This window comes from Drosophila bipectinata, chromosome 2R, assembly GCF_030179905.1.
Source record: "Drosophila bipectinata strain 14024-0381.07 chromosome 2R, DbipHiC1v2, whole genome shotgun sequence".
NCBI lineage: Eukaryota > Metazoa > Arthropoda > Insecta > Diptera > Drosophilidae > Drosophila > Drosophila bipectinata.
In genome coordinates, this window is record NC_091737.1 from 21,836,496 (window position 1) to 21,850,104 (window position 13,609).

Genomic DNA, 13,609 nt, shown 5'->3' on the forward strand with positions numbered 1-13,609 from the left:
CCGCCACCAACTGCCGGCTCTTGGTCGGAAGAGCGGGCCAAGCCAAGTTTGGTATTTAGACGGGCGGCGACAAAAATGGCTTAGTTTGTTGCACACGTTTTGTTCCAGCTCCTCTTGGTGGGAACGGGAACTTTAATGCCATCCCCCGGCCGGGCCTGGTGTTGCTGCTGCTGCTCTCGGAGGTTGTAGGTTGTCTGGCAGCAACAGCAACGGCTGCCGGCATAAATATGTATAAACACAGTAGTTTGTTTCTCGAGTCGTGATTCGCAGTTTGAGTTTTAAAGTCTAAGGCAACGCACGAGGCAAAAATTTAAATATTTCCTCTCAGCAGTCGAGGGGGGAATAAATTCTGCCAAATTAACAGAAGCAGCCTTGTTGCATGTTTTCCGGTAGTTTTCCCAAAAGAAAGCTTTTTCTTTCACCAGCAGCTACAAGATTTTTCAAATTTAAGATGCCTTAAATATCATCAAACTTTCTTTACGTAAAACTAAAATAAAATTAACTTCCTTTAAAAAATTTTTGTAAGAAAAATCAAAAATATGTATACAATTATAGAATGTCGGACAAAATCAAAACATAGCATCCAAATAAATTAAAGCATTTCCTTGAACCAACTCTCCCTCCTCCAAACACCCAACTTTTGAACAGATGCTGCCTTGGATGCTTTGACTTGAATTTGAATTTGAACAACTGGATTTGCAACAAAAACAGCTTAAACTCGAACATGAAATGTTTGTAGGAAATGTTTTTCGTCCCTGTTAGACTCACACACTGGCATGGAGGAAAAGATTCTTATGCCATTTCCCAGAAACATTTGTAAAAATGTTAGTTCTTTCAATATTTTCATTGCATTTCGGTTGCATAAGTACGAGAGTATATTGTCTGTCCCAGCCGCTCGGGTTGTTATGATTTCAACTTGTTGCACGTGAAGTGCATAACGTCTAGCCCAAAGTGGAACTGGAAGACCATCATGGACCGTGGACCGTGGATCGTAGACCGTAACCAAGGCACGTAGATACTGCGATATGCGGAAGTTCGGGCCAACCGAACCGAACCGAGGCGAAAAACACTGCCAGCCAGTCAGGCTCAAACCAACGATGAAAATCGAGGCGAAATACTTTTTAATGCAATTCTTAAAGTGTAAGTGGCTCAATTGGGCGGCCTTAATTGGTAAATTATTTTTCCACCCAGCTCACGTAGTGCCTTCGCAATTGCCAAACATATGCCAAGGACCTCCCGCTCCTTGGATGGAAAATTCAATTGAGAAATGGGCCCGAAGGCACATATTCTTGAGTTCCTGGTGATTGGCATAAATACTACTGCGAGTATGATTAAGCCACCCCCTGAAAACAGATAATAATTTCTTTAATTTCCGCTTTAATTTCCAGCTGCAGATATAATTGGATTGGTTTGGCTTCGATTTTTTAGTCATCACCTAATTAAGCCCACTTCGAGGCGCCACCAAATGAGGCGTGCCAAATTAACTGCCTCTCGGCAACGTGACAATTTCCGATTTCAGAAAAAAACCATACACACTCTCTGATGCCAAAGAAAGAAACTGATAAAAAAAAGAGGAGAATCCAGTCAATAAAATGATTGCAAGCGCGAAATCTGCTGGAAGCTATTAAATACAAACCAGTGATGATGACGACTCTGAAAAAAGGCAAAACACGAGCGAATCAACCAGCTGGATTGCCATCGATTAATAGATTCGAAAATTGAATAATTGCCAACGCTTTTGCGGCAACAGACAATTTCAGTTTATATGAGAAAGGACGAGAAAAATGTTATCCCTTTAGGCTACATAAAAAGCTATCTTTTGCTTAACCCTGTCTTTATTTAGTTCAGTAAGAGAGTTCATTAAGAAAAACGAAATTATATATAATTGGCATACAAGTAACTCAAAGGAGTTTTAGAATTTTTAGTTATTTGATATTTTAATTTCAGTCGCAATTTGTAGCATGACAAATTTTAATAAGGGATACTAAATCAAATTATTCCAAAACGAACTTTTCTTAAGGAATTTTAATTTAAAATGTCCGTATATAAATTTGTAACAAATGATATAAATAAAGGTTGCGCCTATATTTGTTTAAAGAAAGTTTTAATCTACACGAAGAGGAATACAAATTTTCCTGAACCTTTTGGCCTTTCTAATTCTGGGTCTTGTGAGCGCTGAATCCCATATAATAAAAGAATAATGCATGTCTTACCAATGTAACTTTTAAACCCTTTTTTATACTACAAGAAAAAAGGGCTTATTTACTAAAAGTTTATTTTGTATTTACTTTTCTCTCTAGTATGCAAATTACAATTCGATTTATTTATCCACCGTACTAAATTAATTATCCGCAAAATAGTATAAAAAAAGCTTGTCCCTTAAAATGTTCTATTTCAAGCTTTAAATTGCTTCTAAGACAATGAACCTTTCTGTGGGTATTTTTGCTTTCCTAATACTGGCGCTTGTGGGTGCTGAATCCCGTCAAGTTTCGGACGGTCTCGAACGCATTAAGATTTATCCGAAACTACCTTAATTGTGGTGACAAGTTTCCAAACTTTTTACAGTCTCAAATGTAAATTTAAAAAATTAAACTTTATGTACATACATATAAAATTAAATAAATAAAAAGTATGTAAATAATTAATGTTTTTCAATTTTAAAATTTATAAAGACGGTTCAATTACAACTTATTTTATGTATGAGCCAAAATATATTAATGTGGCTCAAATTCGTTTTAGACTAAAGTGTAGACTTTATGACTGAAATTGAAATAAATTTAAATAAATAGCCTTTGCTTTCCAGCATTTCTGTGGGAATTTTGGACCTTCCTAAAAATGTTGTCCAGTTCGTTAACTTATTAAAGTCTCAGTCTATAGTTGTTTGTATCGCATAAACTAAAATTTATCTTATGTAACATACTATAAAAAATTAAATTTCTCACCAATTTGTTTCATTTAATTTGAAAAATAAATACTTCCTAAAGTGTCTAAAGTGTAAAAAAATTGCAAAAAAAGTCTATTCTTTGAAACATTTTATATTCCGTCTTGGATTACTTTTTTAAACAATGAGAATTTGTGTAGGAATTTTGGCCTGTCTAATACTGGCTCTAGTGGGCACTGAATCCCATATAATAAAAGAATAATGCATGTCTTACCAATGTGACTTTTAAAACATTTTGTTATACTACAAGAAAAAGTGGCTTATTTACAAAAAGTTTATTTTGTATTTACTTTTCTCTCTAGTATGCAAATTACAATTCGATTTATTTATCCACCGTACTAAATTAATTTTGCGCAGAATAGTATAAAAAAGCTTGTCCCTTAAAATATTCTATTAAGAGCTTTTAATTGCTTCTACGACAATGAACCTTTCTGTGGGTATTTTGGCTTTCCTTATAGTGGCGCTTGTGGGTGCTGAATCCCGTCTTGTTCCGGATCGTGGCGACGTGGTTCCATATAAATAACTTAATTGTGGTGACCAGTTTCCAAACTTTTTACAGTCTCAGCTGTAAATTTAAAAAATAAATCTTTATGTACATACATATAAAATTAAATAAATAAAAAGTATGTAAATAAATAATGTTTTTCAATTTTAAAATTTATTAAGATATCAAAATATATTGATGTGGCTCAAATTCGTTTAAGAGTGTTTCAAATGTAGACTTTATGACTGAAATGGGAATAAATTTAATAAATAGCCTTTTCTTTCCAGCATTTCTGTGATTATTTTAAAATTTATCTTATGTAACATACTATAAAAAATAAAATTTTTTACCAATTTGTTTCATTTAATTTGAAAAATAAATACTTCCTAAAGTGTCTAAAGTGTAAAAAAATTGTATAAAAAGCCTCTTCTTTAAAACATTTTATATTCCGTCTTAGATTACTTTTTAAAACAATGAGAATTTGTGTAGGAATTTTGGCCTGTCTAATACTAGCTCTAGTGGGCACTGAATCCCATATAATAAAATAATAATGCATGTCTTACCAATGTGACTTTTAAACCCTTTTTTTATACTACATGAAAAAGTGGCTTATTTACAAAAAGTTTATTTTGTATTTACTTTTCTCTCTAGTATGCAAATTACAATTCGATTTATTTATCCACCGTACTAAATTAATTTTCCGCAAAATAGTATAAAAAAGCTTGTCCCTTAAAATTGTCTATTACAAGCTTTAAATTGCTTCTAAGACAATGAACCTTTCTGTGGGTATTTTGGCTTTCCTTATACTGGCGCTTGTGGGTGCTGAATCCCGTCTTGTTCCGGAGCGTGGGGTTCCATATAAATAACTTAATTGTGGTGACAAGTTTTCAAACTTTTTACAGTCTCAGCTGTAAATTTAAAAAATTAAACTTTATGTACATACATATAAAATTAAATAAATAAAAAGTATATGAATAAAGATTGTTTTTCAATTTTAAAATTTATTAAGACGGTTCAATTACAACTTATTTTATGTATGAGCCAAAATATATTAATGTGGCTCAAATCCGTTTTAGACTAAAGTGTTTAAAGTGACTGAAATTGACTGAAATTGAAATAAATTTAATAAATAGCCTTTTCTTTCCAGCATTTCTGTGGGTATTTTGGACCTTCCTAAAAATCCGTCCAGTTCGTTAAATTATTAAAGTCTCAGTCTATAGTTGTTTGTGATCATTGCATAAACTAAAATTTATCTTATGTAACATACTATAAAAAATTAAATTTCTCGCCAATTTGTTTAATTTAATTTCAAAAATAAATACTTCCTAAAGTGTCTAAAGTGTAAAAAAATTGTATAAAAAGCCTCCTCTTTGAAACATTTTATATTCCGTCTTGGATTCCTTTTTAAAACAATGAGAATTTGTGTAGGAATCTTGGCCTGTCTAATACTAGCTCTAGTGGGCACTGAATCCCGTCTTGTTCCGGATAGGAAACCGCCATATATATTAGAATAATTTTATTTATCACAAATATATATGTTTTAAATGTATAAAACCAAATAAATTGATATATTTTGGAAATTAAATGTTGCATCTCAATGCTAGTTGAATTACAACTTATCTTATGAATGGACCATAATAAATTAATTTCCAACTAATTTGTTTTGCTTATACTAAAAAATTCAGATTTTCATGACTTAACTCAACTAATTGAATAAAAAGCCAATGTTTTTCAAAGATTTTATATTCCAACTTGGAAATTATCTCTAAAACAATGAAAATTTGTGTCGCAGTTATGGCCTTTCTAATACTGGCTATTGTGGAAACTGAAGGAAGTCATGTCGATCGTCCCCGTAACAAAATTAAATTGTGGTGATCAGTTCCCAAACTTTTAACAGTTTTATTTATTTAAAAAAAAACTGTTCATCTAAGAAAGTACAGAAATATGTTTTAAATAAATAATACCCAAAAGAAAAGCAGAAATGATGTTTTCCATCGTCAAAATTATAAAAGCTCTACAAAGTATCTTTTTGTAGGAGTATCCAATATTCATCCTATATAACTCTTTCTGGATTACTGGATTATTTGATGTAACAGTTTTTACTAGTTTACAATAGTCAAAATTAATAAATTGTTTTAGCTTTTCGATGACAGTTCAAGGCACTCGGTTTGACAAATTCAGACGAGTATTACGAAAACAGAGTGCAAGTGGCATTAACAAAATACACATCCATGTATTACGCCATCTGGAATATGAAAAATGCGGCAACTGAAAAGAGGCCAACGGCAACTGCAACAGCAACAGCCCCGGCAATAGCGAAACAAAGCAGTCGTGGGGGAAAGGGGATGGAATTTATAACACAAATGTTGTAAACATGTTCATCACTTTTTGCTGCCCCGACAGTGGAGGGCTTACGAGACAAAGGCCAAAAGCGGCAACAGCAACAACATGGCCAACAGCAACGTGCAACATTCAACGTGCACTGCGGTGAGCTCACGTGTTGGCTGAATGAAACAAAACAATACAGCGCAATGCAGGGATACAAAAAAAAAATAGAGAATTGTCCCAGCAACAATTGGCAAAAAAGAATATTTTTTAAATCGACTAAGAAATATCATCGAATTTAATTATATAATGAAAGTGAAAATTAATTTCTCTGATAAGTGTATATGTTCTTATAAAGCAAGATTTAAGGTCGAAGATATTATCGTTTATTATTAAATTAATCAGGCAAACTGAGAAAAAACACAAACCATCCCCTGCTACCTCTTAGATCATGGTGATGCCTGGCACTTATGTGATGCTGAGAGCGTTGTGGCGCCGGTAGCTCCAAATAATAAAAGGATGATAGTCAAAGTTTAATGACAGTTCAAATGATGTTGCGCCTCTGTCTCAGCTGATGCCACTGCCTCTGCCAACGTTGCTGCATTGCTGCATTTTGTGATGTGGCTGCCAACAATTGCAGCTTGTTGTTGGCCCACTTGTGTTACAATGAGATTATTACAGGGCATGATGCAACTCCTAGTAGTCATTTGGTTTATAAAAAATATTTCAAAAGTTTATGTTTTTGTTACAAAATATGACCTAATTTCCAAAAAAAAGTATTGGCTAATTTTAAAAGCTTAACCCCAAAAAGAGTGTGAAAAAGTCAGCGTTTAAGAATGCGATTTTTTCTCATAGTTTTTATACATTTTTTATGCACCTCTTTGTTTTTGTTCTATGAGCTCTGCTGCCGTTGATATTATTATGATGGTTGCAGGCTACACGATGTTGCAACATGCGCTTGAACATAATAAATTTTTATGCATGATTTCTCACATTGCATGTGATGGCTTCCACTTGATGTGCCACATGGGGCGTATGCGCGACGTTCGCCGTCGGGATGAGTACCCGTCGTCTGAAACAAGCATTTAAATTTTTACTTAAAATTTAATCAGCCACCTTAATCCTGTTCGCCATGGTCTGCTCGAATCTTAAATCATTTCGTCTCCGGTGGCAGTGGAGGTCATTAATGTCAAAAACGCCAAGTAGACAGAGGGAGGAGACTTTATAGTTCAACCAGATCAAAGGCCAGACATCAAATGTAGAAACCACATAAGTAATAAAATACTGACACCTTTTAACAGTGGTACTTCTACATTTTTAAAGTAAAATATAGCTATAATATATGTAATAATAATAATATCTAGTTCAAAGTATTTATAGACTTTAGGCTACATTTTAATTTTTAACATTTTCTAGATACATTACCCTCATTCCACCGTTCAAGAAACTAATCTCTGGCAGCTCGTTTTGCCATTTTCAGACACCATGGACTCTGGGTTGGGGTTTTTACATTAGAGACTAACCAGAGGCACTCCACATTAGCCGCCACCCGACAACTTCATCATCATTTGTCGGCGTCTATACTTGCAACATATGGAAAAATGATTTAGGAGCGCATGTTGGCTTGCCAATCCGATCACAGAGCGGATGCAGATCGTGGGGACTACAAACTGAGGGCGTTGTAAATCGCCTAGCACTTTTGCATTACGCCGCTCAATCATTGTGCCTTTAATTGCAAAATCACATTAGCATAAATTTGTTAAAAACATCTCAAGTGAAATTATGGCAGAGACCTCTTCCCCTCCATATCTCTCTTGGGACAATGGCATTAATAAGCAATTACAAAACAGAAATAGCAACTGCAAATTACTTCAAAAGGCCAAAAGCATTTGTAGTTGTATCTGTATCTGCAGTCTGGCTGTCAGTCGGAGTGGGAGTTGGAGTTGGAGTAAGAGTGTTCGTGTCCATGGGCCTCTTGGTGCCAGTTCATCATCATATCGGGGCGACCATAGCCATTGCCATACATCTTTATCCAGCGGAGAGACTGCGAAATGACCCCCAGTTAGACGTCGTCATCGTTGTTTTGCCCGGCACTGTTATAGCTTCAAGTGGCTCCATTCATTCCATGTCCCGTCAGACGGATGGATGCCCGGCCTTTTCCGAAGCCTTTCCCAGCTTTTCCCAGTCAAATCCAGTCCGGTTTTCCGTCTCGTCTCTGGCACTCTGTGATGAAAAACTAAAACGACTGGCACGACAATGAGCTGACTGTTTAATGTCCGACTACGACTCCCAGCTTTTTGCCGGCCTGACAATTTTGCAAAACAAGAGCAACCTTTATTAGCAGAGACCAGGAGGAGCAAAAAAATATAAAACGACAAGACGCCGCTGGCTAAAAAACGTTTCATAGACGAAAATGGTTTCTCAGCTAGGATCTCTATTCAGCAAAGGGTTATGACTGGATTAGGCTGGATAGCTGATGGATGATGGCTGATGGCTCTTTGGCCAAAGAAAGCTGAGCTGCCCGTTAATTATTGGCCATAATGGAAGGAAAGTCTAACAACTCATTGAGCCCACTATAGCTATAATTTGTGTGCCTTGACTATCACCACAAAAATGGCCAAAAGCATAGTTACCAAATAGCAGTTGGCAGTTTCCCTGCCAGGCCACAACTATCTGCTTTTATGTTGCATACATTACGCAGCATTGGAGTGCCACAGTGCCGCACTGATTATTGCTGATAATGTTAGTGGCATACGGCAGAAAACCAACCCGAAAACCCCAAAAACCGTAGTGTTGCCAAAAACGAAAATGGCTAACGAAAACGGCTGTGGCAGTGGCAGTAGCAGTGGCAACAGTATCGCCAGAATCTATGCCCACACCCCTCTGTAGTTGCATCCTCGAGTTGCTTGTGTTGGCATAGATATGAGCGACAATTAAGTGTCTGCCGCATAATGATGTCGCCGTTTTTGCAGTTTCTGCTGCCGTTGCAGTTGCAGTTGCCTTGATGTTGCAGGGGTGGTCTGGTGTGGCAGCAAGTTTTTATCGGCATCTAACCCAAGGAGAGGCCCAAATAAAAACCTAATGGCTTCATTTCGTGGTTGCAACAAATATGGAAATCGCATCCGTTGAACACGAGATAATGATGCTGGAGAAACAAGTTCAAAGAGATGTCAAACTAAGGGTTTAAAGAAACTTAACTTTAGAAACTGTATATTTATGTTGTTCCTTCAAAGATAAATAGTAACTTTTGTAAAATCTAAACACAAAAAACGTATCAAATGTTGAGACCATTTTGGGTTCGTTTTTTGTCGAAGCTCTACCCGGAAATATGATGACATCCGCAGATGTTTCGTCTTGGGGGCCATTAAAAGTTGGAAAATATTTTGTTAACAAAAATTAAAAGGCCCACAAAAGTGGCAGAGTGCCTTGGATGGCCCCTCAGTTGGGTACCCTGCCGCTGGCTGGGCTTGGTTGGGCTGACCAATTCAATTGAAAATCCAATCTGGACTCGGGCCGATTTCTGAAGTGGCTCATATGTGGCGTTCCCACAGCAATTAAATTTGAGCCCAGGACGCGACAGGATAACGCACAAACAGCCACAAAACAGCATCAAACCAAAAAGACAAAAAATAAGAGTAGGAAGTTGACATGCTTGGCAAACAAACAAACAAGAGCCCCGAAAAAAAGGCCACCAAAAGACAACCGCAGACATGCTGCAACAACAGAAACAGAAACAGGAACGCAGAGCGCATATGTGTGCCCTGTTTTACACAAAAAGGACAATTCTGCCAGGACACAGCACTCAGCTGCTCTTTGGGCTTGAAGAAGACATTGCAGCGACCACAAAAAGCGGCGAAGCCCAGCCCCCAGTGTCAGGTTTTTTTTTTCGGGCTCGTCCTAGGAACACAACAACTGCAAACTAAAAAGGACAACGGGCATACAAATAACATTAAGCCGGTAAAATCGCCAAAAGGGAGGAGCGAGTCCTTCTCTGCCTGGTTCGATGCGGGCCAAGGGAATGGCACTATTCAGTGAACAGCCAAAGGATATCATCGGCCGCTCCGAAGGTGAAAGCGCTCCACAGAGCCATGAAAATGACAATATAACGTTGGTCCCCTCCAGGACACTCCATCTCTATCTCCCTTTCTCTCTCTAACTCGGGCTTGCCTCCATCTCGCTCTCGCTTTTTGTGTGTGACACAAAACTGGCATTAGGCAAGGATTTGCGTTGATTATGGACAGCAATAGGGTTTTTGGCTTTAGCCATTTTCGAATGAAAAGACAATGAAAGGATGCCCGTGCCCGTGCTTGTGCCCTTGCCCGTTACCGACGACAACCCCCGCTTTTGAGGTCCTGGCAATAAGACAATAATGCCATAAAGAGCTTCGATTCCAGGTGAAGCCGAGTTTTTGGAAGCTCCCATGTTGGCATTCGGCCGATAACACTAATTACATCTCACGGCTTAGGCGAAATGTCCGGGAGATTTATGCCTCGGGGTCAGCAAAAGTGCGGAAATTGATAAGCCGCATTAATGGCAGTTTGCTTAAGGGTTCCTTCCTGCCAATTTTCAGAGGAAATCGAACTAATCAAGCGGTTAATATCTTGGCAGTAATAGGAGATCCATTTCAAATCATAATCTTTTAACTATTTTCATTGGAGTATGGTCTTCTCAGAGTAATTGGGTTGAAATTAATTTAAAAATTACTGTCCTAGAATACATATTTTCTGTCTGGTTTTTTTTTTTTGGGTCCATCTTCAGAACCATAATTTGGCTTTTGACATTAGACATTTCCTCAAGTGTTTCCGTTGTCACTCTGAACAGAAATTGCCATCATTTAAGCGCGCATTGAGATAAACATATTTTATTATTATTTAATGGGCGGCATATTTTTCGGTCTGGCACTTTAATTGTTAATTAGTTTAATGTTCAGGACTGTGCCACATGGCCTGGCTCCCACCAACTCCCCCCCACTCTCGTGACACCCGAATTTTGTTTCCCCCCCAGTGCCAGACTATTTATTGGACGCTCTAATTGGAGGGTGCGTTGAATTGGAAACCGCAGAAATTGGTGTGTTGTTGTGTCTGTCTGAAGTGCCAGCCCCATCCCCCCCATAGCACCCACTTTGCTGGACCATAAAAACCCCAAGCTAATAATTAAGAACCGTCGACTCACCACCCACCACGCCAGCGAACATAAACGGGCGCAAGTGTCGCCTTGGTTTCTGGTGAGGGGGCTGAGAAAGGCGGCTCTTGTTTCCTTAAGGGCGTGCTAATCATAAAAAAAGAAAATACAACCGAAATTATGAATTTGTTTGGCGTAATTTTACGCGCCCAAGACAACAAAGATCCGCTGCCAAAAAGTAAAGAGAAGCCCCAACCGGCCCAACAAAAAAAAAAGGCCCAAAACCAAACCGAACCGAGCCGAAACGGTGCTGCCAATAATGACCCAATTTGGTGCATCAAAATTTATGTTTATTCGACGGGTTCTCGGTGGCAGCCGCGCCTTTCTTAGACATTTTCTCTAGCATTTTCCAATATTAATATGTATAAAATTAACGAGGGAGCGAGGGCAACGAAAATCGCTGCGCATAACAGGAAAATTACTTTTTAATCTTATGAGTCATTAGAAGACATTTTCAACTTTTCAACAATAATGCTCAGCCGAAAAGGGCCCGAGCCGGAAAGTGGGATGTGTTAAGGGCCATGGATAGGGCCAGATAAAGCCAAAAAGAGAGCTCTCTTCCAGGCCATGTGAACTCGATTCGAAACAAATTCAAAAATATACACCTAAGCTGCGTTGCTAAATGAATGGGGAAACTCTTTTGTCTAATTTTGTTATGTGTGAACTTTTGTTGGGAGTCGTCATTCCCTAAAGAGATAAGAACTGAATGGAAATTTATAAATACAAATTAATCTGTTACAGAGTGTATGAGCATACTTATAAGAATTATTAAAATGAACTGCGTCTTGGAAATGTTTTCAACGTTTGCCTCTTTAAAACTGTGATACAGAACCTCATTTTAAATATTTTATTTTATGAGATTATTGTTGTTACCTCCTCCTGGCAACCTTTAACATCCAGCTGGGCCAAAGTGTTTGGGTATGTGGCATATGCCACATGTCATGTGCCCCGCACAAAACATGTCACTGCCCATTTCATCCTTGCTTCCTGCCACCTTTCCTTCGCTGGCCGCCGCACAATGACACAAAACCCGAACGAGTATAAAAGAAATTAATCAGATTTTTATTTAAACGCCCTTCCAAGGGTGTCACCCAGCAAAACCAGCAGATATATGTGTGTGTATTGTATATGACCATTGTCCCTCTAAGCAGAAACCTCTGACTCCCCGAGCTAGGTCCTCCAGCATTTTGTGTGTGTGCAATTTTTGTCAACATGTTTTCCGCACACAACGTTTGCCCATTGTCTTCGACCCCTTGCCCGCCTGTCACTTTTGTCAGTTTTCTGTAGAATTTTCGTTACCCCATGAATGATTTTAGCAGATTTTTATAGATATATGTTCGTACACATATATATTTTTGGCCCATCCTCCGCTTTGCGGTGCCATTGTGTGAAAACCCGTTGCGTTTCGAGTTCCATCCATCTCGGAGCATCCATCTATATATCTATCTGTCTATTCGGCAACAACATCCCATCCCCCGATCCTCCACATCTCGCCCATGTGGTTAGTTTGGTTTTGTCATTACAATTGTTTGCGTTTTCCAGTATTCGAGGCCAGGACTCTCTGACTCTGTCTCTTCACTCTGGTGTCCTTTGTTGGATCGCACTTCGAATGGGCAAGGACAAAGCATTTTGTTCAGTTGTGGGATGCAAGTTGTCGGTTACCGGTTTTTCAGTTTTTTGGTTGCCAGTTGAACGGCATGCAACGAACGGAAGTAGCAAGGAAAAGTTCCCTCAAAATGCACCTTTTTTTTCTGAGGGAAAAATGTCATTCTAAACATTCCTTAATGCCAATGAACGGATATGGCTCTTGACAGTATTTTTCATATTTTATAAATATATTTTTACTATCGGTAGTTGCTTGGTCAGAATATGGAGATGCTGAGATATTAAAAAATGGATTATAAACATTCTGCAATAATAGAATCGTTTTAATTTGATCTGTGGATTGCGATAGCTTTTCAATGGCAGCCACAAACCACTTTACTCCTTTGCCACCGCAGACAAACTGATTGCAAATGTGTTTTTGAACCGAAAAGTTGCCAAAAAGGTGCGGGGCCATGTCTGGCCGTAGATTCTCACTTAGTTTACAGCATATTAGTTATGTGCCATAAACAAGATGCGACGTCCAAGTGGCGCCATCGCAAAATGCAGCATGGAGGAAGCGCCAGCGAAGCACAAAATTAGGGAAGCCTCCCACTCCAGGGCATCCTGCCACCGCCCTCGTTTCTTGTCCTTTTCCCGAAGAGTCGCCATCATCATCAACCTGCGACAACTTGCAAAACACAAACGAAATTGTTCAATGGCGCCGCAAAAATGACCAAAATGCGATGCCAGCAGACGCGCCGCCATTTTATTTGCAGCACTGCCACTTCCGGCGGCGAGTTGTCTTCCTGCTGCTGCCCCTACTCTCCCTCGCAGCGGTGTGGCAAGCCAAAAGCTGCAAATTGATGGCGACTGGCGCACATTCAAAACGCTTTCATTATTGTCATAAGCTTTGGCCTGCTCCTTTGCCGCCTGAGATAGCGCTGAAAAATTCTGCGGAGTACTTTTCGATTTCCGCTCCGTAATATTCAAGTGATTACGATGCTGCCGGCTCCTGCTGGCCAAAAACAGGACAGGAAGCAGCAAAGTGCGCCGGCCTCCACTGGGAATAATTTTTTAGAGAAGGACTACAAGAA

General features: G+C 38.6%; 1 long non-coding RNA gene across 1 annotated transcript; it reads left to right on the forward strand.

Annotated features, from left to right (window-relative positions):
* The first annotated feature begins 277 nt into the window (after positions 1-277).
* LOC138925989 (uncharacterized) lies at positions 278-4,404 on the forward strand. Its single transcript, XR_011442265.1, has 4 exons — positions 278-389; positions 556-1,140; positions 1,192-1,325; positions 1,389-4,404. It is a non-coding gene; the product is annotated as an uncharacterized lncRNA (long non-coding RNA).
* Positions 4,405-13,609: the final 9,205 nt, after the last annotated feature.